At 36.4% G+C, this 25,354-nt stretch overlaps 1 protein-coding gene across 2 annotated transcripts in view; it reads right to left on the reverse strand.

Annotated features, from left to right (window-relative positions):
* The window catches only part of bmpr1b.L (bone morphogenetic protein receptor type 1B L homeolog), a 257,272-nt gene that overhangs the window by 230,460 nt on the left and 1,458 nt on the right, over positions 1-25,354 (reverse strand). For both annotated transcript variants that reach the window (XM_041590759.1, XM_018252111.2), the window contains exon 2: positions 15,653-15,750. The gene's annotated coding sequence lies outside the window, so the exon portion shown is untranslated. The remainder of the gene's footprint in view (positions 1-15,652; positions 15,751-25,354) is intronic.

Below are 25,354 nucleotides of genomic sequence, written 5' to 3' on the forward strand. Positions count from 1 at the left end.
ACTTATTTCATTATTTATGTCAGTATAATATGGCAGCAATATAGATATTATCTTTCATGTAACCTCCAAATTGCCCTGAACATGCCCAAGGGCAACCATGCTAGGCTCCATCTGGAACGTCATTGTAGTCATGTTCTATGCTTATAAAATATAGGGGATAGTCCCAACAAAATCTACATCCTAGAAGGTAAGAACGTGATAGAAGATACTGTATGTACATTTCGAATTATGTACAACATAATAAATATTCAAGAGGACATACAATAACTTTTTAAACAAGTTTCCCTTTAAGACATACAGTAGGAGGCGGTTTTGATATGTGGGAAATGGTGGACAAACAATGTTAAACATTCACTTTTGTGGGCAAATCCCTACTTTCTCTTGGAAAAAGTAATGACACATTCATTTGCAAAGTACAGCTGCCGGCTCTCTTTCAGAGTGAAATTGATCCAACCATTACAAAAATATACCAAATATCGCTTTTGGTACTATAAAAAGCTGCAATGAGCTAAAAAGGTCAAGTTTCTAGGAAAATATTTTTATGCTGCTAGGAGACAGATACACCTACCGTACTCTATTCTTGGGCCTGAAAAGCCTTTAGGAAAATAATCTTCATTGGCATTTGTTACAGTCAAGGGCTAAACTCAAATTACTAGGGTGCTATAGACACCCACACCCAACTCTAACTTGCCGATCCACTTCCCCTTAAATACCCACACCCGCCCCCATCTCTGATGTCATGGAGGAGGCAGGCACTTATCTGTACTTATCTGCACTTATCGCCGGAAGTGCCGCATACTTAGGTCGTGGGTAGGATTTGCGGCAGGAAGGGCTTGACACAAACCCAAATTTACTGTGCGTGTGTCGGCCCGAACCCGACCGACCTGTGGATCAAGTATGCACTGGGCCAGGTCGCACAACACTAGTGTGTATGTTATCAGAGAGATAAAATGAAGACACTGCAAGCTGACAGATACCTACAGCCATAATCTGTAGGTATATATCAAGCACCATCACACTCTTACAGACTCCTACTTTAGAGTCTTCCTACAAAATGCAAAATAGAGATAGAAGTGAAAATTTTGTTGAAAAAAGAGAAACCGAGTACAGTCAAACCCAGATTTTACGTTTGCAAGGGGATCATGAAAAAATGTAAAATCTGGTAAAACGTTAAACAGGGTATTTCTGTAAAAATTATGTAAACTACAAAAAAAAAACTTTAAAATGTGGGTAAACACACATTTATAGGGGAAACCAGGGGTTTTTAAGGGAAATGTGGCAAAATTATGTAAAATGCAGGAAAATATACATTAAATCCAAGAAATGCTACCATTGAAATGCATTAAAACATGAAGGGACTCAATGGGCTGAACTCCTTATTGCTATGCGGTGCGATCGGCGTGATGATGGGACTGATCAAGGAATAGCAGGTACAAACTACATGTATCCGACACTATACGACTGTCAGATGTCAACACCGCACTCTGCGTCTTCATCTGACAGTCGTATAGTGAGTAGTTTGTACCTGCGATTTCTCGATCAGTCCCATCATATTTGGCACGTCCAACACATTGCATGCGTTTCGTCGCAGCCCAACACATTGAACCACATCGCGCCCTGGAGTTCAGCCCTAAAAGAAAAAAATAAATAAAATCCGGGAAATTGTAAAATGGGATTACGTAAAATCTCTGTTTGACTGTATTTTTTCTTTATTCTGCAGTTCTGTTACAAGATTATGTTTTGCTCGAATCAACTATTGGACAGCTGTCAACTTTTGTGTCAAATGTGTGCAACCATGTTCCATACTGTACAAAGAAATAGCAGTAGATATGACCAGGATGAGTGATTTCACAGAACTGCCACAGTCACCTATCATTATAATAGCAGTATAACTGGGCAGATTTTAATGTGAATGGAATGAAGCACTTTACGCCATCCTGGGCATATAGCTACATATAGATACACATAGCGTCTACCTGGCTGGTCATAGCAACAGCCATCTAGGACAGCTGTGGACTAGCTGCTTTGCAAAAAATTTAGCAAATGCATTGAAGTCAATGGATTGCACAGCATTTTTATTTATTTATCTACTAATGCGGCCCACTGGGTAATTATCAGAGGCTGGCTGGCTTTATCAAACTGGAATGCTGTGGTCTATGGAGCTGGCATTGTTATAATGCTGATTGTATTAAATGAATAGTAATAGTAATAGTGTATGGAGGTAGAAGTTTGTGTTAGAGTCCTGCAGCAGGTCGGGTACCCGTGGGTTACCCGCAAAAACCTGTGGTACCCTGCGGTTTGAGGATAAGAGTTCCGGGTGCAGGTATACACACGGGTCGGTGGTCTGCGGGTCGCGGGTCTTCTATATAGCGATTTTTACTCCTTTTTTATGATCACGCCCACTTCCGATGATGTCACGTCCGGTTTACAATGACAGCATTTCCTGCTTTACTCCTTTTTTTCTCATCACGCCTACTTCCAATGATGTCACTTCCGGGTTACAATGACAGCACTTCCTGATTCTTTATGGTCAGCTGGTCGCGGGTAAGGTACTTGCGGGTCGGGTAGCGGGACCGCAGGTTGCGGGTACGGGTCATGTACGGGTTCCAAAAAATGGACCCGCACAGGACTCTAGTTTGTGTATGCTTGCTACCTGTCCCAAAATCTCGCTATGAGTTGGTGTCTGGTCCACTGGGAACCTAGCAAAACCCATTCTGTACAGACTGAAGTATTGTTTTTGGCATTCAATAAATTAGTCATTTTCATTTATGCACACTTGAGTAGTGCTTAATGAAAGTCTATGGAAAATTACTATATTTAGAACTAAAAGTATTATAAAAGCAAGCAATATGACAGCCCCTTTCATAAGTATAATTGTTAACCCACAAAGAATGTACAATCTGTGAATACAATAAGCTTTGTCCTCACACTGTTTGTTTTAGGGTTAAATACATAGGTGACAGACATCATTCAAGAACAAGTTGTTTTTTAAATCACAATATACTATAGTCTATTCCATGCCAAAACTATTTCACAGAACAGCAGATTAAATTCATCATTTAGTATTCCATTACAGAAGAGATTAGGAAATGCATGATAGACAACCATCCCGAGAACAGTCTTGTTGGTTCAACTGCGATATGACTTTATCTAATTCTATGATTTCAGTTGTATGTAAATACAATCAAAGGTCACTTACTTGGAAGAAGTTTCTGCTTTAATCTTTGCGAGCTGGTACTTCATCTGCTGTGTCATTACAACATTCTATACTTGGCCATCCTGTAATCACGCTATTTAATCACTGCCAGAGCTAGCTAAGAAAGTACAGAAACCATTGAATTTAAATAATAAGATTACAGCTATTGCAGCTAATGTTGAATGAAATGGGGATGACTGCCAATTACAGTTTGAAAGGGAAAAGTAATCTCTCTTTTCAAATTAGTCAACAAAGTTACAAAAGCAACACCACTTTCACTTCAAGCCTATATTCAGTTGTGTGTGGTGAGGATATAAGAAAAGAGCTGTACATGATAAAATAAAAGCCAGAGTTCTGACAATGCTTAGCAATATAATAAACACAATGAAAGAAAGGTTTAGAGAACACGCTTGACAATGGTTAGAAATTACAGGGAGGAAATACAATCTGACATTTTGTTGTAGGGGACATCATTATTTTAAAAGTACAATAAAAGCCATGGGCTACAGAATGTACTATTAAATTGCATCTCACCATTGCATGCTAAACTACAACTCCCACTAGGCTAACTATATATAATATACACAGGTATGTATCCATTATCCCGAAACCCGTTATCTGGAAAGCTCAGAATTACCGTAAGGTTGTTTCCCATATACTCCATTATAATGAAATAATCTAAAATTTTAAAAACGATTAACTTCGGCCTTTTCCAGCAGGATTCGGATCAGGCACATGCACATGAAAATTAGGGGCGTGAGGGAAATTGCGTGACTTTTTGACACAAGACAAGGAAGTAAAAAAAATTTTTCCCTTCCAACCCCTAATTTGCATATGCAAATTAGGATTTGGTTCAGTATTCGACCGAATCTCTTGCGAAGGATTCGGGGGTTCAGCCGAATCCAAAATAGTGGATTCGGTTAGTACCCCCTCTTATAAATTATAAGGCTATTATAAGTTACCGAGGAGGCCGAAGGCCCAGTGTTTTTGTACAGGTCATGGAACTCGGAGGTAACTTCTAATATCCTCATATTTTACAACTGGGGGGTACTTTATTTATTATAATACACACATTTCAGTGAGTCATGTGACAGAAATAACATCAGAACTCACCGTTTATAACTGATGACATCAGAACTCACTATACTTTCACACTTTGATAACTTTGGTCCTAAGAATTCGGGCAGTGGAACACTTGTTTTTCAATTATTTAACTTTATGTTCGGCAGCTATACAGTGAGCAATTTCAGCAATCTGGTTGCTAGGGTCCAAATTACCCTAGCAACCATGCATTGATTTAATAAGAGACTGAAATATGAATAGGAGAGGGCCTGAATAGAAGGATCATTAATAAAAAGTAAATACAACAATACATTTGTAAGCTTACAGAGCGCTTGTTTTTTAGAAGTGATGCCCATTTGAAAGCTGCAAAGAGTCAGAAGATGAAGGCAAATAACTATAAAAAATAAATAATGAAAATCAATTGAAAAGTTGCTTAGAATTGGCCGTTCTATAACATAATAAAAGTTATCTTAAAGGTGAACCACCCCTTCAAAACGCCAAGTGACAGTAGGTCAAAATGCTTGAAATTGGCTCCTTTTTATTTCTAAATAAACTTTTAGATTGAAAGATCGAGCATCTTTTCGAGTTCATAAAAGTCTGTCACTTTACAGCACCGGAAACTTGCAAGACCTCATTTTAATTGCATGAATTTAAGTGACTGATTTTAAGCAAAGGGAAAACATAACACTTTTTGGGGGGGGGGGGCATAATGATCCAAGTATAACCAGATAACTTTATTACTCTTGCACAACGATGATGCTACAGTACGACACTCCAGATCTCAACATCCTCCTAAATTTAATTTCATATTTATCAGTCCATCATAAGACCATTAGACCATCATAATCCAAGGTGGTTCAGTTAAAGGGGTTGTACACCTTCCAAGCAATTCTTCAGTTTTTATTATAACAGCCGCCTTTAATGAAACTCAGCTCAGTAGTACCAAACATAAGAAATGTATCAACTAATGTATCATTTAAAGGGGTTGTTCACCTTTAAATTAACGTTTATGATTTAGAGAGTGATATTCTGAGACAATTTGCAATTGGTTTTCATTTTTTGTTATTTGTGGTTTTTGAGTTAAGCTTTTTGTTCAGCAGCTCTTCAGTTTCAGCCATCTAGGTTCCAAATTAAAAAGTTTCAGCTAGGTTCCAAATTACCCTAGCAACCACAAACTGATTTGACTAAGAGACTGTAATATGATAGGGGAGGACCTGAATAGACAGATGGGTAACAAAATACCCATTAACAATACAGAGCATTTGCTTTTAGATGGGGTCAGGACCCCCATTTGAAAGCTGGAAAAAGTCAGAAGAAGAAGGCAAATAATTAAAAAACCTATTCAAAATAAATAATGAAGACCAATTGAAAAGTGGATTATAATTGGCCATTCTATAACCTACTAAAAGTTAACTTAAAGGTGAACCAGCACTTTAAAACAGTTTGCAGAGTTGGTAAAATTCAATATTAGAGAAGCAGTTAGAAACAGAAAATAGAATGTTATTTTAAAGTCTTTATTTCTGGTGAAAACAATTGAACTGAGAGTTTATTCAAATAATATATCTAGAGGTCTAGGCTGCCTTTTTGGAGATGGATCTTCTTTGAATAAACTATTTCCCTAACTGCACCACCTTGGTTATGATGGTCCAGTTTGTGCCAGCCTGTTAACTATGAAAGGAAAGTCTCACCTAACCTCCCTAAATGTACACCTAGCCACCCATATGATCTGGTGAATCTACCCCAACAGTATCTTTAGATTCTCTATGCAGGATCCTCCTAAGTACATCACAGATAAATATCACCATAAGTAATATTAGGACATATCACTGTCACGGCTAAACTGTGTGCACGCACATATTTTTTTAGTCCCACACATACACCAAATTGTGGTGCACACAAAGAATTTTATAGAAAAATAAATTTTTGTATATATTCTGACCTGAGCACACAGTTTGTAAAAATATGCACACATAACTGAGAAGGAATTAGAGGAAACGTTGATTTTAAGCCTAGATGCTTTGAGCAATGCCTAAATGCAAGATAAGTGTTAATCTGTTTGTTCATCATTTATTCTTACACTTCATGAAGTTTTTCATAAAATACTTGCAGCAAAAATACTAAGGGAATGGAAAAATATACCATTCAGCACTTACATACATTTTAGGGTACTACACATGTACATTTCATAAATATTTGCCTCACTCTACAATACAGGTGTTAGAGGGGCCAGCCAAAATCTTTTCAATAACTGTAAAAATAAATGGCATGCCTTTCAAGTACAAATGTTAGCTATTTAATCATTAAATGGGCACAAACTAAAACAATAAACAAAAGAAAATTACTTACAGAACAAAAACATGTCGGAAAAATAAAGAATTGTATTTGTTTCTCTACCTTTCAGTATGCAGCAAACCCGTCCATCTTGCACAATGCATATTCACTGTAGTTCTTTAAACTACTCAGAACAAAATTATTTATACAAGATGATTTAAGATATGTGATGTATTGTGTTGTTTTACATATTTCAATATACATTTACTGTCTGTACAACGTTTATGCAGCCTAATGCACGCTCACAAATTACATATTTTAGTAAGGTAAAAAGCGTAATCCAGTACACTATATCAATCACCCTGCAATTTGCTATTCTACTAGTACAATATTTGAGCGAAAAATATATAGGTATGAGATCCGTTATCCGGAACCCATTATCCAGAAAGCTCCAAATTACGGAAAGGCCATTTCCCATAGGCTCCATTTTATCCACATTTTTTAAAATAATTTCTCTGTAATAAAAAAACAGTACCTTGTACTTGATCCAACCTAAGCTATAATTAATCTGCATTGGAAGCAAAACCAGTCTATTGGGTTTATTTAATGTTTACATGAATTTCTAATTGACATATGGTATGAAGAAAGATCAATTATCCAGAAAACCCCAGGTCACAAGCATTCTGGATAACAGGTACCATACCTGTGTAACTATTTGGTTGATTCAAAAAAATAGTCATTAACACTACAAGGTAGCTGTAAGGAGGCAGAATTGTAGGTAAATAGCAGTTAGGTAAATATTGTCTTTATATTTAAAATGTGTTTTTAGCCTTTAAATGCATATTTTCACACAGAGGCCTTAGAATAATTTGTATCTTCATAAGAGACTGTACATATGTTGTACTCACTTTTTCTTTATATTACTGTATTTCTATTTAGACAAAAAGGGAAGATTCATTTTTAAGTATGCAATACACCTGCATATTTAATTAAAACAAGGCCACCAACACAGTAAAACTCATGAAGGCCTGATAGACGGGCAAAAAACTGTATAAAATGTTCAGTGCAGTTTGTGCACGTTTACTTTTATTTGTCTGTCACTTTGAAACAGTTTAATAATAAGAAAATGCTTATTAAATAAATGTAAATATAATACAGGTATAGGATCTGTTATCAGAAAACCCATTATCCAGAAATCTCCGAATTACAGAAAGGTGTTCTCCCATAGACCCCATTATAATCAAATAATCCATATGTTTTTTAATGATTTCTTTTTTCCTTGTAGTAATAAAACAGTACCATGCACCTGATCCCACATACGATATAATACATCCTTATTGGAAGAAAAACCAGCCTATTATTAAATGAATGTTTAAAAGTTTCTTTAGTAGACAAGATCCAAATAACGGAAAGATCCATTATCTGGAAAGTCCCTGGTCCCGAGCATTCTGGATAACAGGTCCCATACCTGTAGCCTGATTTGTAACTGTACGGTTTCAATGATGGCTTATGGATGGGTATTTGCCAGTGTTTTGCAGTCACAAACTAGAAAATACCCAAGTGGTAAAATGTAACGCGAGTCCTAATAATAAAAACAAAACAGCACACTGTAAGGTTTTATCCTCTTTGCAGCCTTGAGGATACCCACATTGTATTAAAGCGATACTAACACATTCCTATAAAAATCATAGGAACGTGTCAGTATCAAGTAGTTGCTGCACCTGGGACGTTCCCCTGAAAGCTGCCCCAGCCCCGCGAACCTGCTTTGACTCGACCCTCCGACACTGCTAAATCAGTGAGTCGGCTGCGCAAAGGTTCGCGGGGCTGGGGGCTGCTTTGAGGGGAACTATTCTGGGTGCAGCAACTTTTTATTCTGTTCTACATTTAAATGCATGATAAATTTCACTCTCTTGTTATCATATGTCTAAATAAGAAGACCGATAATAGGTTAACAGAAATAGATAGATGATAGATATAAACATAGATATTTGCTGCTAATCCCCATTGTGGATTTGTTATTTTTAACTAAATAGTTAAAGACAGAGTAATAAGATGAAGAGAGGTATAATAATACATGCAAAATAATTACAGACACAAACATCCCCACACAAAATGCCATAAGGATATTATTTTGCTGTGCTGGCTGGATCAGTAGAATGGGAGGAAATTTTGGCTGGCGCTGAAACTAAGGATTTTGTTAAAGTCATTTTACTTGGAGTAAAGCAGATTACTAAAAGTGGAATGCAATGAAACTTACACCACAACCATGGTAACTCAGTCACTCATGCAGAACATTTCCTTCTTTGAACTGGTAATTTTGCAATAGAAAGAGAGTAGCTACAAAATAGGCTATAAATGCCCTTCACAAGCCATTTTCCTTGATGACCTGTAATTAGAAAGTTTCATTTTTAATTTTCTTGTGCTTGTCTAGCAACATGATTTCTTTATACAAATTCCTCAAGCTGTTATGTGCTGTATGCTTTTCAAGACTTTTCCAATCGTATTAGATGCTTAACTAATGACCAAATGCTTTAAATTCTGATAGGGCTTAAATCCTTAAAGCAAATCAAAGATGTATTGAGATTTAAATCTTCTGCTTTAGGGTGATACCGTATATTTGGGGCAGCACTGATGATATTGTTTGGGCATCACAACAAATGTTTGATTGGGTTGGCTGTCACTGGATGGTGGTAATTGTAATTTATTAACAGCTCCAGGAAGCAAGTTGGTCCTAATGTTACTGGCTCTGTCATCCACATGGCTCCAATACAGTAAATTTAGCTTTAAAGGGGCAATGCACTCAAAAACATTTTTGATAATAACAGAAAGTGCAATTCTAAACAATTTTCCATTACACATTAATTATGACAGGTTTTCAGGTAATTTGTACATATATTTCCAGTATAAATCACTATCTGTTTAAAGTCACTTTATTATTCGATCCACACATTGACGGTATGATTACATTTATGTCATGCCCAAAAGGCTGATTGACTGGATTGTATTCATTAGTAATAAGGCCATGCAGCTCCAGGTTGAGAAATAGCCCAACACAGATCAACCCTTTTGCCACAGACCATTTAAAGCCGTAAGGTAACTAAAATCTCAGCAACAGAGCATGACAGAAGTGCCTTTAATAAATAAAAGGAGACATGCCCAAGTGAATGACATTCCACACACTTAACAAAAAACTTCCAATAACATTTTTGAAATATTTTATTTCCCCCTTCCCCAAACGCAACATGAAACCTCTTTTTCTCATAGATGGAAGACCAGATTTCAACGTAACTAAACAAAAATCTTCAAGAGTATGAAAAATACAACTAATTCGACAAGTAAATAAATGTAAGACTCTGTCCCTTGCTATTGTTTCAATATATTTTTCAATGGTAAACACAATTTCTGGGGGGGATTATATACCTTTAAAACATATGATATAACTTTTACTAACCAGTTTAGAAGTGGGACTCCTATGTGCCTCCCTTAATGCATACAGCATTACAAAACACATACGGATTGCTAAAGTTTTTTGCACTTTGCAGCCTGTGGTGACCACTATTATCCCTTTAACAGCCACCCACCATAGAAAACATTGCAGATGCTGTAGGCTCCATCCATGGATCAGGATTCACTTTTGAACTATGTTGTGTCATGTGTTTGTGGCATGGTGCAGCAGGATCAAAAGTTAAATAAGAAATCACACCATACTATATGACTGTTTACTCTGCTATTTGTATAAAACAAAAAACATGAATAATATAAACTATATTGTGTATGAACTAATTGTGCTGTAGTCATTTATAATATTTTTTAGTGTTTTTTTATGTCATTTGACAAAATGTCCCTTTAATGAAAACTAATTTGTTCTCTTTGCAGAAACCTGGAGTTACTTAGTAGTATAATGAAACTGAGAAAAAATGAGGGGGCATATTACTACGTATTGCTAAGGAGCAAGGTCGAACTAGATCAATTTAGGTCAGGTGCAGAAGCACAATATGTTTTCTTTAGGTTTTTAAGTGCCACATTGTAGAAAAGTGTTTTTTTTTTTTTTATTATGAGTTGTAGACAGAACACACTACTGTTTTATTGCTTACATTAATAACATATGGATGCAATAGCTGAGATTGCTGCTTCCCATTAAATATATGACTAGGACAATTTAACAGTCAGTACTACTTATTCAAGTCATTTATTTACAATAGATGCATCCTTTACTGTACATTTTGTTATACTGGTATACATAGTAAACTACTTTTTAGCCAAGAGGCCAAACCACTTAATTGAAGTACTATTTACCAAAACTGTTTTTGCATTATGGACAGCAATATCTGCCCGGTTTCATGACAATAAACTGCATTCTAAAATTCATGCTATTTCGGTTTAAGATACTGTATGATGTAAAATACTAACATAGTAAGTTAGGTTGAAAAAAGACACGTTCCTAATTGCTAGTTGATCCAAATAAACATGGTTAGCCATGTTTGTGACTTGCATTAATCCCAGTGTATAGTAGCACAGGTATAGGACCTGTTATCCAGAATGTTCCGGACCTAGGGTTTTCTGGATAAGTGGTCTTTCCATAATTCAGATCTCCATACCTTAAGTCTATGAATCAATTAAACTTTAATTCAACCCAGTAAGATTGTTTTGCCTTAAACAAGAATTAATTTTATCTTAGTTGGGATCAAGTACAAGATACTGTTTTGTTATTACAGAGAAAAAGGAAATAGTTTTAAAATTTTAAATTATTTTATTAAAATGTAATATATGGGAGATGAGCTTTTAGAGCTTTCTGGATAATGGGTTTCCAGATAATGGATACCATGCCTGTACCTCCTATATATGTTACTTGAGTCTCTTGGAGATAATGTTCCTTAAAGGGGAAACAAACCCCCCTACTAATAAAAATCGCTACCCCCTACCCTACATAGCCCCCCTCCCTGCTCCCCCCCAGCCTAGGTGTTAACTCCTGAATTGCCCCAATTCTTTACTGAACTCTCTTTGCAGAGTAAGAGCAGCGGAGCTCACAGGCACCATCTTCCTGCTTTACTATAAATGTATTATTACAGTACAAGGTTAAACTGACAACATAAGCTGATGTTTAACACCCTATGGGTGTAGCTGTTGCTTGTAAATTCTAATATGGTTTCCATTCAGACTCTGGAACTATCAGATTTCTTATGAGTTATTTCTTAGCTCCCACTGTTAGTCTTTTCAACAGGTGTATTTGTTCAGAAGGGACCTTTTCTTTTTCCCCTTATATTCCAGATAGTTAGTGATAGTGTGGTGTATACAAAATAACAGTAGAGTAGGTGAGGTTGGAAAAAAGACACTTCAAGTAAACTTAAAGGGATACTGTCATGGGAAAACATGTTTTTTTCAAAACGCATCAGTTAATAGTGCTGATCCAGCAGAATTCTGCACTGAAATCCATTTTTCAAAAGAGCAAACACATTTTGTTATATTCAATTTTGAAATCTGACATGGGGCTAGACATATTGTCAATTCCCCAGCTGCCTCCAGTCATGTGACTTGTGCTCTGATAAACTTCAATCACTCTTTACTGCTGTACTGCAAGTTGGAGTGATATCACTCCCTCCCTCCCCCCCAGCAGCCTAACAACAGAACAATGGGAAGGTAACTAGACAGCAGCTCCCTGGAAGATCTAAGAACAGCACTTACCGTATACTCGAGTATAAGCCGAGTTTTTCAGCATCCAAAATGTGCTGAAACAGTCTACCTCGGCTTATACTCGAGTCAACGGGCAGTAGCTGAGATTGCAGTCACTTGTAATCATTCCTATACCAACATTACACGTTACATTAAGTAGGAGAAATAACATCCTGCCAGAAAGTAATTCCATCCTTAAAGTATAGGCACAAGTCACATGACTGAGGCAGCTGGGAAACTGACAAAATGTCTAGCCCCATGTCAGATTTCAAAATTGAATATATCAGTTTGCTCTTTTGAGAAATGGATTTCAGTGCATAATTCTGCTGGAGCAGCACTATTAACTGATGTGTTTTGGAAAAAACATGTTTTTCCATGACAGTATTCCTTTAACACTTAGCAAACATCACTGGGCAGCATATGTGTTGCAATAGTTTGTACGTCTTCCATGTCTTTGTATCGGTTTTGCTCCCATGGTTAAAACACCATGAAATATAGCCTTGTGTATGTTGGTGTGACTAGAATAGATAAGCCTGTAATTGTAACTGTAATTAGGAAGAATTGAGCTTCAATGATAAGTGTTGCGGAAGATAAATAAGGGACATTCAAAAAAATTAGGCAATGTGCAAATAATGTGGAAACAGTTAAAAAAGATGTTGCTTCTAGGTTTATACCAAATACACTACTTTGGATTCGGCTGAACCACTGAAACCTTTGTAAAAGATTTGGCCACATACCGAAACAAACCCGAATTCTAATTTGCATATGCAAATGAGGGAGGGATTTTTTTTTTTACTTCCTTGTTTTGTGACAAAAAGTCACATGATTTTAAGTATTCGGGATTTGGTTCTGCAAATTTTTGCGAATCCCGCTAAAAAACTGCCCGAATACCAAACCAAATCCTGGATTCGGTGCATCCCTAATTGCTTCTTTCAACCTTTTATGGCGAAGACAGTGCAAAACAGTGGGGGGGGGGGGAATTGCAGCAGCCACATACTTATCCTTCTACTTCTGTTTGTAGACACCTGTATAGGTTTTCAAGCCACTGGTCTCCCTTCTATAAGTGAAATCCCCAGTTTGTAGCATGTTATTCTGTTTACAAAATACTTTGTTTTCAGTTTTCGGTTCTCCTATGCCACATTGCCCATTTACAACCCCTCCACACTCTATTCATAAAGGGCAGATGGGTGGAGAAACATTGGCTTCCCCATTCTTTAACTTGCACCTCATTTAGGAAAGCTAATTAGTGTCAGAGTATGAAAGCCATTTCGGGCCCTGTACTTACCACTTGCCCTGTGCCAGGCAATTGGGACAGTGTGCCTTCTAGTTATTTATATAAACCTTTATTTTTTTATAATATGCATGTACCTTTTCTATGTGAGATACTTTGTGATCTTGTTCATGTCAGTATTTAAGTATAATATATGAAAGTCAAAACCTTTTTTTTTTTTTTTTAAATGGCCTGCAACAAGGTGCATATTATTTGATTGCAGCCGTGCAAATGACTGGCAAAAAAAGATATTAACAGTTTACGACAAAGGTCTATGACTTCAAAAAGCACAATGCAAACATTGACTCTACTAGATTTATGTTGACCCAGGACGGCACCTCAAAGTGTGAACACAACATGAATGTTAACAACAAAAATGTTTTTACTGACTGTACTATTCAGTGCAGACACAGCATAACTGCATATTTATTAACATAAAAGTCTCTTGTACTGAGCACAGATGGCATGGAGAGCCCCATTTGAACTGACATTGGCAAAATATGCAATAAGCTTTACCAATATAAATGTCTTTTGACTTTGACGAGATTCACAAGCATGGAGGAGATAAAGATGTCTCTAAATTAAATACATCATTCTCTTTATATGTATACAGATATGGGAACTGTTATCCAGAATGCTTAGGACCGGGGGTTTTCCGGATAGCGGATCTTTCCGTAATTTGGGTCTTAAGTCTACTAGAAATTCATTTAATCATTAAATAAACCCAATAGGCTGGTTTTGCTTCCAATAAGGATTAATTATATCTTAGTTGGGATCACGTGCAAGCTACTGTTTTATTATTACATAGAAAAATAAAATTTGGATTATTTGGATAAAATGGAGTCTATGGGAGGCAACCATTCCGTAATTCGGAGCTTTCTGGATATTGGGTTTCCGGATAAGGGATCCTATACCTGTACCATATCTATAGTTTGGTATCTTACAAAATATACCACAAAGTAAGGCTGAGGGCACACAGAGCATTGGCTTTGCTGCTCTCAGGCGGCATTGCATTTGTTTGCAGGCTGAGAGAAGCAGATCAGCTTAGTTTGCCCAGCAACGTTTTTGGGCATTTTCAAGCCAACCTCATCTCTGCTGCAAGTGCCTGCACGTAAGCAAAAACGGTAATTTAAAGTGCAGCAAACATTGCTGGGAAACAGAGTGGATATGCTTTTCTCAGCCTGCAAAAAAAGACAAAAGCTGAGAGTAGCAGGGCCAACACTCTGGAGGTTATTTACTAAACCACCATTTTTCTGGTCTGGGTTTTTTGGGAAAAACCTTTCATTTTTCATTATACCCGAAGCTGCAAAAAGTCTGACTCCAAAAATTCACCATCTCAGACCTGCCGAGGTCATGTATAAGTCAAGCGGAGATGTCCATTTTACATTTTAAAGATATTGTGGTTTGTGCTGGGTTTCGCCCAATAATCTGAAAAATTCAATGTTTTTCAGGCATCAAATCCGAAAAATTTGTACGATACAGGTTTTCACTCGATTTTTTTTTTTTATAATAAGATAAAATTGTGGATGAGAGTCAAGCTTGGTTTAATAAAAATATGAGATAAATTTGAGTTTTAGTAAATAACCCCGTGTGTGCCGTCAGCCAGTATACATGGCAGTCACTTAATGTATGAATGGTCTCTGATTCTCTGACTGCTCTTGTGCTTTGTAATATGCAACGTCTGGAGGCAAAAGCAACAAGACATAACTAGAAGCATGCAATGTTCACTGCTTCAGTCCAGATGGTAGTTTAAATACCTCTTTGTACAATACTACACTGTTGCTATAACATTTAGAGACTTAGAACAAAACTTGGATTAGTTGCTTGGACACGATTATAGTACATGCTGCTGAATAAAGTGATGGGTAAAGATAATTTTCCTTGGTATTCATCTTTTTTGGAGCAAAAAAAATATTAGATATTAGCTCAGGGTATATTGGTTTTGTTTTTTCCATTTCGACCTAAGGAACAGTATTGTTTCAATGAAGTCACAGTAACACAAGATAATGAGATATTGTGAGATACTCTGAGCTACCTTTCTCCAGAGAATTTATCACTAATGCTAGTTGGAAGGTGGGATATCTGTAATCCCTTATGTATGATTTAAACAGATGTGGAAAAGATTAGCCTCTTCCTATATGTCCTACAGAGGATCATCTTAGGAAGGCAACTATCAATCTTACCTGAAGTGCAAAGACCCTGATGGTGTGTCTAAGATGCCAGGCCGGATACATAGAGTGGTCTGCCTCTCGAGCAAAACTTCTGTTACACATCAGTTAAACTAAAGCAGAAAAACAGAAATTGTGCAAATTAATCATTGAGAAACAACTTGTTTTCTAAGATTCTGAAGAATGTCTGCAAGGTTGGGTTTAATTTCAAGTATAAATTTAACTTTTTTTATATAAACACAGGCTAAGTACTCATACCAAAAGAATCATATGGGATTCTATAGAACAGTTATATATTTTATGAACCCTGCATGTTTGTCCTGCATGATAGATTACTAACCATAATATACATTCATGTTGATGTTTTCCCCATAGTCTTTTAAGTGAGCTATTTTTCTTTTCTTGGTATTGCGCTGTTGCAAATTTAGGGTAAACTAGTTCTGTTTGGGGGATTAGCAGTGTTTTGCATCTCATTAATCAGACTACAATATTGAGATTGAAGAGCTACAAATGGGGAGTTTGTGAATATTAACTCAAGGGCTGAATACTCAACTTCTCCACAAAAATGCTACTAAAAATAAGTAATGTTTCTGTCTACTAATGTTACTGTCTTTGAGTGCCAAATCCACATACTAGAAGGGATGGGGTAAAGCAATATGCATTTCAAAGGGCGGGGGAAGTTTAACATGGAAATGTATCTAGCTGGGGTGGAATTACAACAGTATTTGATGCAAGTGGATTAGACTGATTGGAGGAGAATACAAATGAGTACTAAACATAGGAGAAATAGGCATGAGGTTGGCAAAATGAAAGATGAGCTCAAGACTCCACTCCAGCTAGGTTGAATCTACACCTTTCCATATTCTCTACCACCTCCAGCCTAGTCCTCAAGAAGAAGTCTTGTTTTTCCTTCCCTTTCTTCTCTCTGTTAGTAGGGGTTACACCATTACATCATAACCAAAGTCCCATTAGTGCACCATTTCCTACTTGCTGTACCATATAGGTTTGGGCTTATATAAAAACTTTATTTTTTGAGTGTGGCAGTCAAGCAAAGTCCGAGTTTAGGCACAGGCACGAGTTAAGTCAGGGCAGGCAGCAGACAAGTGATAATATAACAGGCTAAATCAGGGGTAAAAAAAAAAAAAGAGCCAGAATATGGGAGACAAGGGCTGGGCAGAAACCTTGGGTTACAAAAACTAAGGATCTCAGGACAAGAGGCATGGTCAAGGCAAAAGGTATTGGAAAAGGCCAAAACTATACTGCCTTCTGTGGCTCAGCCCAGAGGAGTAGCGGCCAGTAAAAACCAGTTCTAGCCCAGGGAGTTCCTGACACTGTTCCTTGACCCACTTGTTACTCACAATCCACTAAAGACTAATAGAATTATGAACTCTGAATGATTTTCCTCATCTCCATATACATAATCTGCAATTGTGAGAGCCCAACACAATCTTTTAGTGTGATTTGGCACGTTGCTAGGGAATTTGTCTCAGGTTGTTGCGATGTTGTAGTAATAACTTTCGTCCATTTTACAACAGCATAGGTTGATGGGTAAAAGCATATTTTACTGAGGCTATGTATCATCTTCAAAAGGCTTAAGTGAGTTAGAATGTTAATTGCTAAATACTATACACACGTTTCACTCTCCTTAATGGAGCTGATGAGACTGACTCCAGTAAGCAGCATCTGTTTTCCCAGTAATACTGTGCTTAAAATTAAATAGCTAAGTAATTAAGCATCTCCTGGAAGGGAAGTAGCAGTAACTATAGTATACCCATGTTTGCATTACACTATTTTACTATATACACATATATAAGTAGTTTAAAAAGCTTTTTGTCATTTTTTTCCTGGAAATGATACCATCCAGTCACCGAAAGTATACAAGGCTATCTTTTGCTCATTTTACTAACACGTTTGAACATTAAAACACAATTTTGGGGGAAAACAACAGAACTAGCTCTTGTGGTTAAATGTATGTCTACAACAAAGTTTAAGTTCAGGTACACTTTGTGAATTTAGTGAAGGCATGGAAATAAATACGAATAATTAAGAATAAACTCCTGCATTTGGTGCTACTGTTAAATATACCATTTGGTAGAAATTCCAGGTTCTGTGATACGCTAAACTATTCAAAAAGAAGATAGAAAAGTTCCTGTTTGAAATCACAGCTATCATAATGTTTATGTGTTTTATAACCTGGATTTGCTTTGGGCTAATGGCTCAGAGAGAAGGTTTAGGTATTTTGTCTGTACTTGTCTTTACACCAGTATGCCCTCCAATACACCCTATGTGAATCACATTGAATGCCAAGGTGATTTTCATGAGATTCATACCCTAAAAACATATTTTCTGTTTTCATGCATTTCAAAACACTGCAGATACAGGTATGGGACCTGTTATCCAGAATGCTCAGGACCTGGGGGTTTCCAGATAACGGATCTTTCAGTAATTTGGGTCTTCAAACCTTAAGTCTACTAGATAACCATGTAAACATTAAAGGGGTTGTTCACCTTTTGATTAACTTTTGGTATGATGTAGGGACTAATATTCTGAGACAATTTGCAATTGGTTTTAATTTTTTAGCAATCTGGTTGAATCTCGATATTCGACTGTCAAAGTTAAATCCTTCGACTTCGAATATCAAAGTCGAAGGATTTAGCTCTATTCGTTCGATCGAACGATTAAATCCTTCAAATTGTTCGATTCGAAGGATTTTAATCCATTTGATCGAACAATTTTTGTTCGACCAAAAAATACTTAGAAAGCCTATGGGGACCTTCCCCATAGGCTAACATTGACATTCGGTAGCTATTAGGTGGCGAACTAGGGGGTCGAAGTTTTTTCTTAAAGAGACAGTACTTCGACTATCGAATGGTCGAATAGTCGAAGTTGTAGTCGAAGGTCGAAGTAGCCCATTCGATGGTCGAAGTAGCCAAAAAAAAACATTTGAAATTCGAAGTTTTTTTTCTTCTATTCCTTCACTCGAGCTAAGTAAATGGGCCCCCATATGTGTAGCCCTACAGAGCATTTGTTTTTTAGATGGTGTTTGTGGCCCCCCCCCATTTGAAAGGTAGACAGAGTCAGAAGAAAGCTGCAAATAATTTAAAAACTATAAAAAAGATAAAATGAAGGTCAGTTAAAAAGTTTCTTAGAATTGGCCATTCTATATGAATAGAAGAGAGTCTGAATAGAGAGATGATGAATAAAAATTAGCAATAACAATACATTTGTAGCTTTACAGAGCATTTGTTTTTAGATGGGGTCAGTAACCTCCATTTGGAAACTGGAAAGTCAGAAGAAGAAGGCAAACAACCCGAAAACCATAAAAAGGAAATAATGAAGAGCAACTGAAAAGTTGCTTAGAATTGGCCATTCTAAAAGTTACTTAAAGGTGAACCACCCCTTTAAACAAACCCAAAAGGCTGGTTTTGCTTCCAATAAGGATTTATTAAATTTTAGTTTGGATAAGTACAAGCTACTGTTTTATTATTACAGGGAAAATGGAAATAATTTTTATAATAATTATTATTTGGATAAAATTAAGTCTATGGGAGACAGCCTTTCCGTAATTCGGAGCTTTCTGGATAACGGGTTTCCGGATAATGGATACCATTCCTGTACTACATTTCTGGGTTCCTTCTTGTTTTATGCATGGTCTTAGCTACTGCAGCTGGCATTGAAACTGTAAACAGAAATGATTTGTTTTTTTCGTTTACCAGTGTGCATATACATTATGTTTTAAACACAGTGATATTAGTTAACTAACCAGTCTTATCTGTACCACTTAAATATCCTGAAGCTGCTACATGTATCAGTACTGTAAGCTAATACAACCGAATGCCTCATTTTCCAATGGCCAGTATTGGCAACAATCACTGCCACATGACAGTGATCACCCCGATCAAGTATCAAGCATACACACAAACACTCTTGTATACTTTAAAATAGTCTTGTCGCTGTGCTCACTTTGCCAGTACTCAGACAGCACCCATTTTAAAAGCTCAGAACTCAAAGATCAATAGTATCTGCTATCTATGAAAAAAACACATATCATGGATGTATTAAGCCATTTTACTTTTAATTTACTGTTCTGGGAGCTCTAGAAACCATATATTTGTGTATTCTATCAATACAGTTTGTGGGTTCGCTTTATTCAGGAGTTGTCATTCAATGTTAGAACATTTCCGGGGGAATGTAAAAAAAGTTGGTAACAGAAAAACTATTCGCAATGCGAAAAGTTATGCCTATGCGCGAACAAATTTTGCTTTGCATGAATTTAATATAGCTTTTTCTAACACGGAAACTATTTAATGAGCTTTCGAAATATATATGACAATTTGGAATTCAGTAGAGCCAATACACTTACAATGCAAACTTTTGGTCACAAGAGCAGCCAGAACACTCCAGTCCATGCATTCCTTATTCCTTATGTAAAGTTAAAGGGGTTGTTCATCCTTTCTATCTTTTAGTATGATGTGGAGAGTGCTATTTTTGCAATTGGTCTTCATTTGTTATCATTTATTGTTTTTTAATGGTTTGACTTTTTGTTCAACAAGTCTCCAGTTTGGAATTTCAGAACTATCTTGGTTGCTCTGGTCCAAATTACCCTAGCAACCACAGTGGTTTGAATGAAAGATTTCAAGATGAAAAGGAGACTCCTAAATATAACAATAACTAATACAATTTAACAATATAAATGATAGCCTCACAGAACTATAGTTTATTTTTTTTTGGCTGCTGGTGCCATTTGAAAGCTCCAAAGAGTCAGAAAAAGGCAAATAATTGAAAAAGCTACAAAAAAATAAATAATGATTTGAAAAGTTTCTTAGACCATTGGCCATTCTATAACATACTAGTTAACTTTAAATATGTTGTAGAGAGTGATATTCTGAGATAATTTCCAATTGGTCTTCATTTTTATTTGTAGTTTTTGAATTATTTAGCTTTATGTTCGGAAGCTATCCAGTGAGCAATTTCAGCAATCTGGTTGCTAGGGTCCAAATTACCCTAGCAACCATGCATTGATTTGCATAAGATTCTGGAATATGAATATAAAGATAAGTAATAAAAAGGAACAGTAACAATGAATGTGTAGCCCTACAGACCATTTGATTTTTAGATGGGGTTAGTGACCCCTCCCATTTGAAAGATAGACAGAGTTAATAGAAGGCTGCAAATAATTTAAAACCTATAAAAACGATAAAATGAAGTTGAAAAGTTGCTTAGAATTGGCCATTCTATAACATACTCAAAGTTAACTTAAAGGTGAATCACTCCTTTCAAGGAGAGCAAAATTTTTATATTAAGGTTAGTGTCAAGAGCACCGTCTGCCAAACTGCACCAGCTTGGCCTCCCCCAATTAGGCTCAATTCACCTTATATGTTAAGAAGAAGCAGAGTAGCATATTGGTCCCCTTAATCGTCTACTGTAAGCGATCGCCAACACTAAACATGCACAGTTGGGGGCAGATTTACTAAGTTTGAGTGAAGAATTCGAATGGAAAAGAAATTCGTATTTTGAAGTAAAAATCGTTTGACTATTCGACGATTCGATAGTCAAAGTGCTGTCTCTTGAAAAAATACTTCGACTTCATACTTTAAACCTACTGAGGTGCAATGTTAGCCTATGGGGACCTTCCCCAGCACTTTTCTAAGCTTTTTTTAATCGAATAAAAATCCTTCGATCGATCGCTTAAAATCGTTCGATTGGAACAATTTTATCGTTCGATTGAACGATTTTAATTCGATCTAAACATTTACGCTAAATTCTTCGAATTCTATATTCGAATTCGAAGGATTTTACTTTGAGGGTCGAATTCGAGGGTTTATTAACCCTCGAAATTCGACCCTTGATAAATCTGCCCCTTGAAGTTGAACTCAAAAACCACAAATAATAAAAACTGTAAACCAATTGCAAATTGTCTCAAAATATCACTCTCTACATCATACTAAAAGTTAATTTAAAGGTGAATAGTCCCTTTATCGAAGAGGACATTTTGGAAAATTTAAGTCAAAGCATCACTTAGACATATCCATAAGTCTTATAAGAGGACATCGTTAGTCATAATACAGGCATTACAGGAATGCAGGTTTTGTGTACTAAGGATAAAAATGTATTTAATTGTACAAAAAGACTAGCTTTTGCATGTAAACAAAAGACTTTGAATATTTCTGTACTAACAGTTAGAACGTATTTGTCATTCCATCACTTAACAGTCGCCACCCCTCTTCTTTATGTCTTTTAAATGCATAAACAGAGGATCATAATGTCAACAGAATATTCGGTACAATAGGGGTCACATAGGATTGGCAGGGACAGAAGTAGAAACTTAAAGCGGAACTATCAAGAAAATTAAAATTTCATATAAGCTTCAGCATACTGAAATAAGAAGTTTTCTAAATATATTAATTTAAAAAAACAGGAGTTGGGTGTCAGATATTCATTGACAGTTAGATCCAATATATCTTATAGGGAGGCTACTTTTGCCTAGAAGATGTATTAGAGTTCACTCTATAAAAGGGATGTTTCACCTTTAAATTCACTTTTAGTATGTTATAGAATTGCCAATTTTAAGCAATTTTTCAATAGACCTTAATTTTTCAATTATTTGCCTTCTTCTGACTCTTTCCAGCTTTCAAATGGGGGTCACCCTATCTGAAAAGCAAATGTTCTGTAAGGCAACACATCTAATGTTATTGCTAATTTTGATTACTCATCGTTCTATTCAGGCCCTCTCCTATTCATAGTCCAGTCTTTTATTCAAATTAATGCATGGTTGCTAGGGAAATTTGGACAACCTGGAGAGCTACGGAATAAAAAGCTAAATAACTCAATACCATAAACATCACATTCAAAGTTAATATAAAGTGAACAACCGCTTAAAGCATTCCTTCTCTTAAACTTGCTGTTGCTCTACATGGGTATACAGACTAGAATTAATACAGTAATTCTTCCTAGGCCAGCTATCTGTTGTATTTACACTGCAGTTCATCCCATCCAATTCACCACTATACACAACAAATGACTGTTTGCCCAAATTATACTGGATAGCACAATTTTAGTAAGGGTATGGGATCCGTTATCCGGAAACCCGTTATCCAGAAAGCTCCAAATTACAGAAAGGCCGTCTCCCGTAGACTCCATTTTATCCAAATAATTCAAATTTCTAAAAATGATTTCCTTTTTCCCCGTAATAATAAAACAGTAGCTTGTACTTGTTCCAAACTAAGATATAATTATGCCTTATTGGAAGCAAACCCAGCCTATTGGGTTTATTTAATGTTTACATGATTTTCTAGTAGACTTAAGGTATCCCATACCTGTACAGGTATTACCAGTGTCATGAATTTAACTTACCCTAGCACCAGCAGTAATCAGATTGTTGTTGCCACTGGGGTGGGCACAGGCTAATATATTTGTGCTATATAAATGTAAATAGAGATGAATAATAACCAAAATCCCCTTCTACACTTTACAGTGTATTTGCACTAGAATTGCACTAGAAACAGATACAAGATGCCAGTTTTGTATAGACTGTTAAGAGATAGATCTGCTGAACATACAGATTATCAGACAATAATGTGAAATAATTTATGTTGCACAAGGTATTCCTGTATGTCTAGCACATGTTGTTTTGACTACCAAACTTTCTAGTGCTAATAGCAAGTGTCAGGCAGGCTACTCCGCTTCCCATTCAACTCAATGAGAAACAATCTGAGGTTAGTGACAATGTTTATCAGTTGCAGTGCCCTTGTTCTAAAGCAACTGCAGACAAAAATAAGACACTGGATATAAAACAATACTCTAGGCTATATCACCCACTTTAACACGTATAATGAATCTGGCCTCTGGTGGGCACTTTACATTAGAGACAGTGAAGTTACTTCATTCTCAGTTCAGTGTCACTGCTATTCCCCTGAGGAAAAGCAGCATCCCTGTGCAGGATAACTTTAAAATATTAATATTACAGGTACCGTATGTCATCCGTTATCCGAAAACCGGTTATCCAGAAAACTCCGGATTACGGAAAGGTTGTTTACCATAGACTCAATTTTATCCAAATAATCCAATTTTTTTTTTTAATAATGTCCTTTTTCTCTATAATAATAAAACAGTACATTGTACTTGATCCAAACTAAGATATAGCCAATCCTTATTAGATGCAGAATCTGCCTTTTGGTTTCATTTAATGTTTACATGATTTTCTAGTAGACTTAAGGCATGAAGATCCAAATTACAGAAAGATTTGTTATCCAGAAAACCCCAGGTCCGAGTATTCTGGAGTACAGGTCCCATACCTGTACTGATAAATATCTAAAAAACAGTAATACAGGTATGGGGCCTGTTATCCAGAATGCTCGGGACCTGGGGTTTTCCGGATAACGGATCTTTCCATAATTTGGGTCTTCATGCCTTAAGTCTACTAGAAATTCTTTTAAACACGAAATAAACCCAATAGGCTTGTTTTGCTTCCAATAAGGATTAATTATATCTTAGTTGGGATCAAGTACAAGCTACTGTTTTATTATTACAGAGAAAAGGAAATCATTTTTAAAAATTTGGATTACTTGGATAAAATGGAGTCTATGGGAGACAGGTATTCCGTAATTCGTAGCTTTCAGGATATCGGGTTTCCGGATAAGAGATCCTATACCTGTATTTGCCAAATTGAGCCATTTTATACTAATTAATGGCTTTATAAATAAAGCACCTACACTTGCCATAGAAAATATAGGCTGCCATGCCAATCATACATTTGTTAGTTTCCATATGCTTTATTATTGTTGTTGTCGTTACAGATGGATTTACAAGACACATATTCATCTTCCCTCTAAATGAATCTTAATATTTCTGATAAATGTCCAAAAAACAGTAATATTTGCCAAATGGAGTCACATTATACTCATTGCAGGCTTTATAAATAAAGCACCTACACTTGTAAGAGAAAATAGAGGCTGCCATGCCAATCATAACTGTGTTACTGTCATTATAGATGGACTCACAAGACACACATTCACCGCTTTTTCATTTATTCATCTTTCTTCTGAATGAGTCTAAATATCCAAAAATATTTCAAATAATTTGAATTTGAGTGTCATTGTTGATAAAGTGAGAGAGGTATTGTGAGTAGGAACAGGATGGCATATCCTGCTGGTGCACTGGAGTGAGGAGAGAATAGCAGCTCTCTATATGCACTCCCCAGGTAACACTGTGTGTGTGAGTGTGTGTGTGTGTGTGTGTGTGTGTGTGTGTGTGAGTCGGTGTGTGGGTCACTGTGCTCTGCAATCACATTCCTCCACACATGTGACATGACAACAAATCCGAGAGCTCAATTTAGGAGCAAAGTTGCTAGTAGCTGAAGAAGCACACGTATATACAAGAAGCACACGTATACACAAGAAGCTCACATATATAGAAGAAGCACGCATAAATAGAAGCACACATATATACAAGAAGCACACATATACACAAGATGCACACATATAGAAGAAGCATGCATATAGACAAGAAGCACACATATAGAAGAAGCAAAGAAGTACACATATACACAAGCATGCATATACAGAAAAAGCACACATATAAAAAAGAAGCACACATATATACAAGAAGTACACATATATAGAAGCAAAGAAGTACACATATATACAATAAGCACACACAGGACCGCCATCAGAAATCACAGGGCCCCAAATTTCCTGGGCCCCCTGGACTACGCCCACT

This window comes from Xenopus laevis, chromosome 1L (assembly GCF_017654675.1).
Source record: "Xenopus laevis strain J_2021 chromosome 1L, Xenopus_laevis_v10.1, whole genome shotgun sequence".
Lineage (NCBI taxonomy): Eukaryota > Metazoa > Chordata > Amphibia > Anura > Pipidae > Xenopus > Xenopus laevis.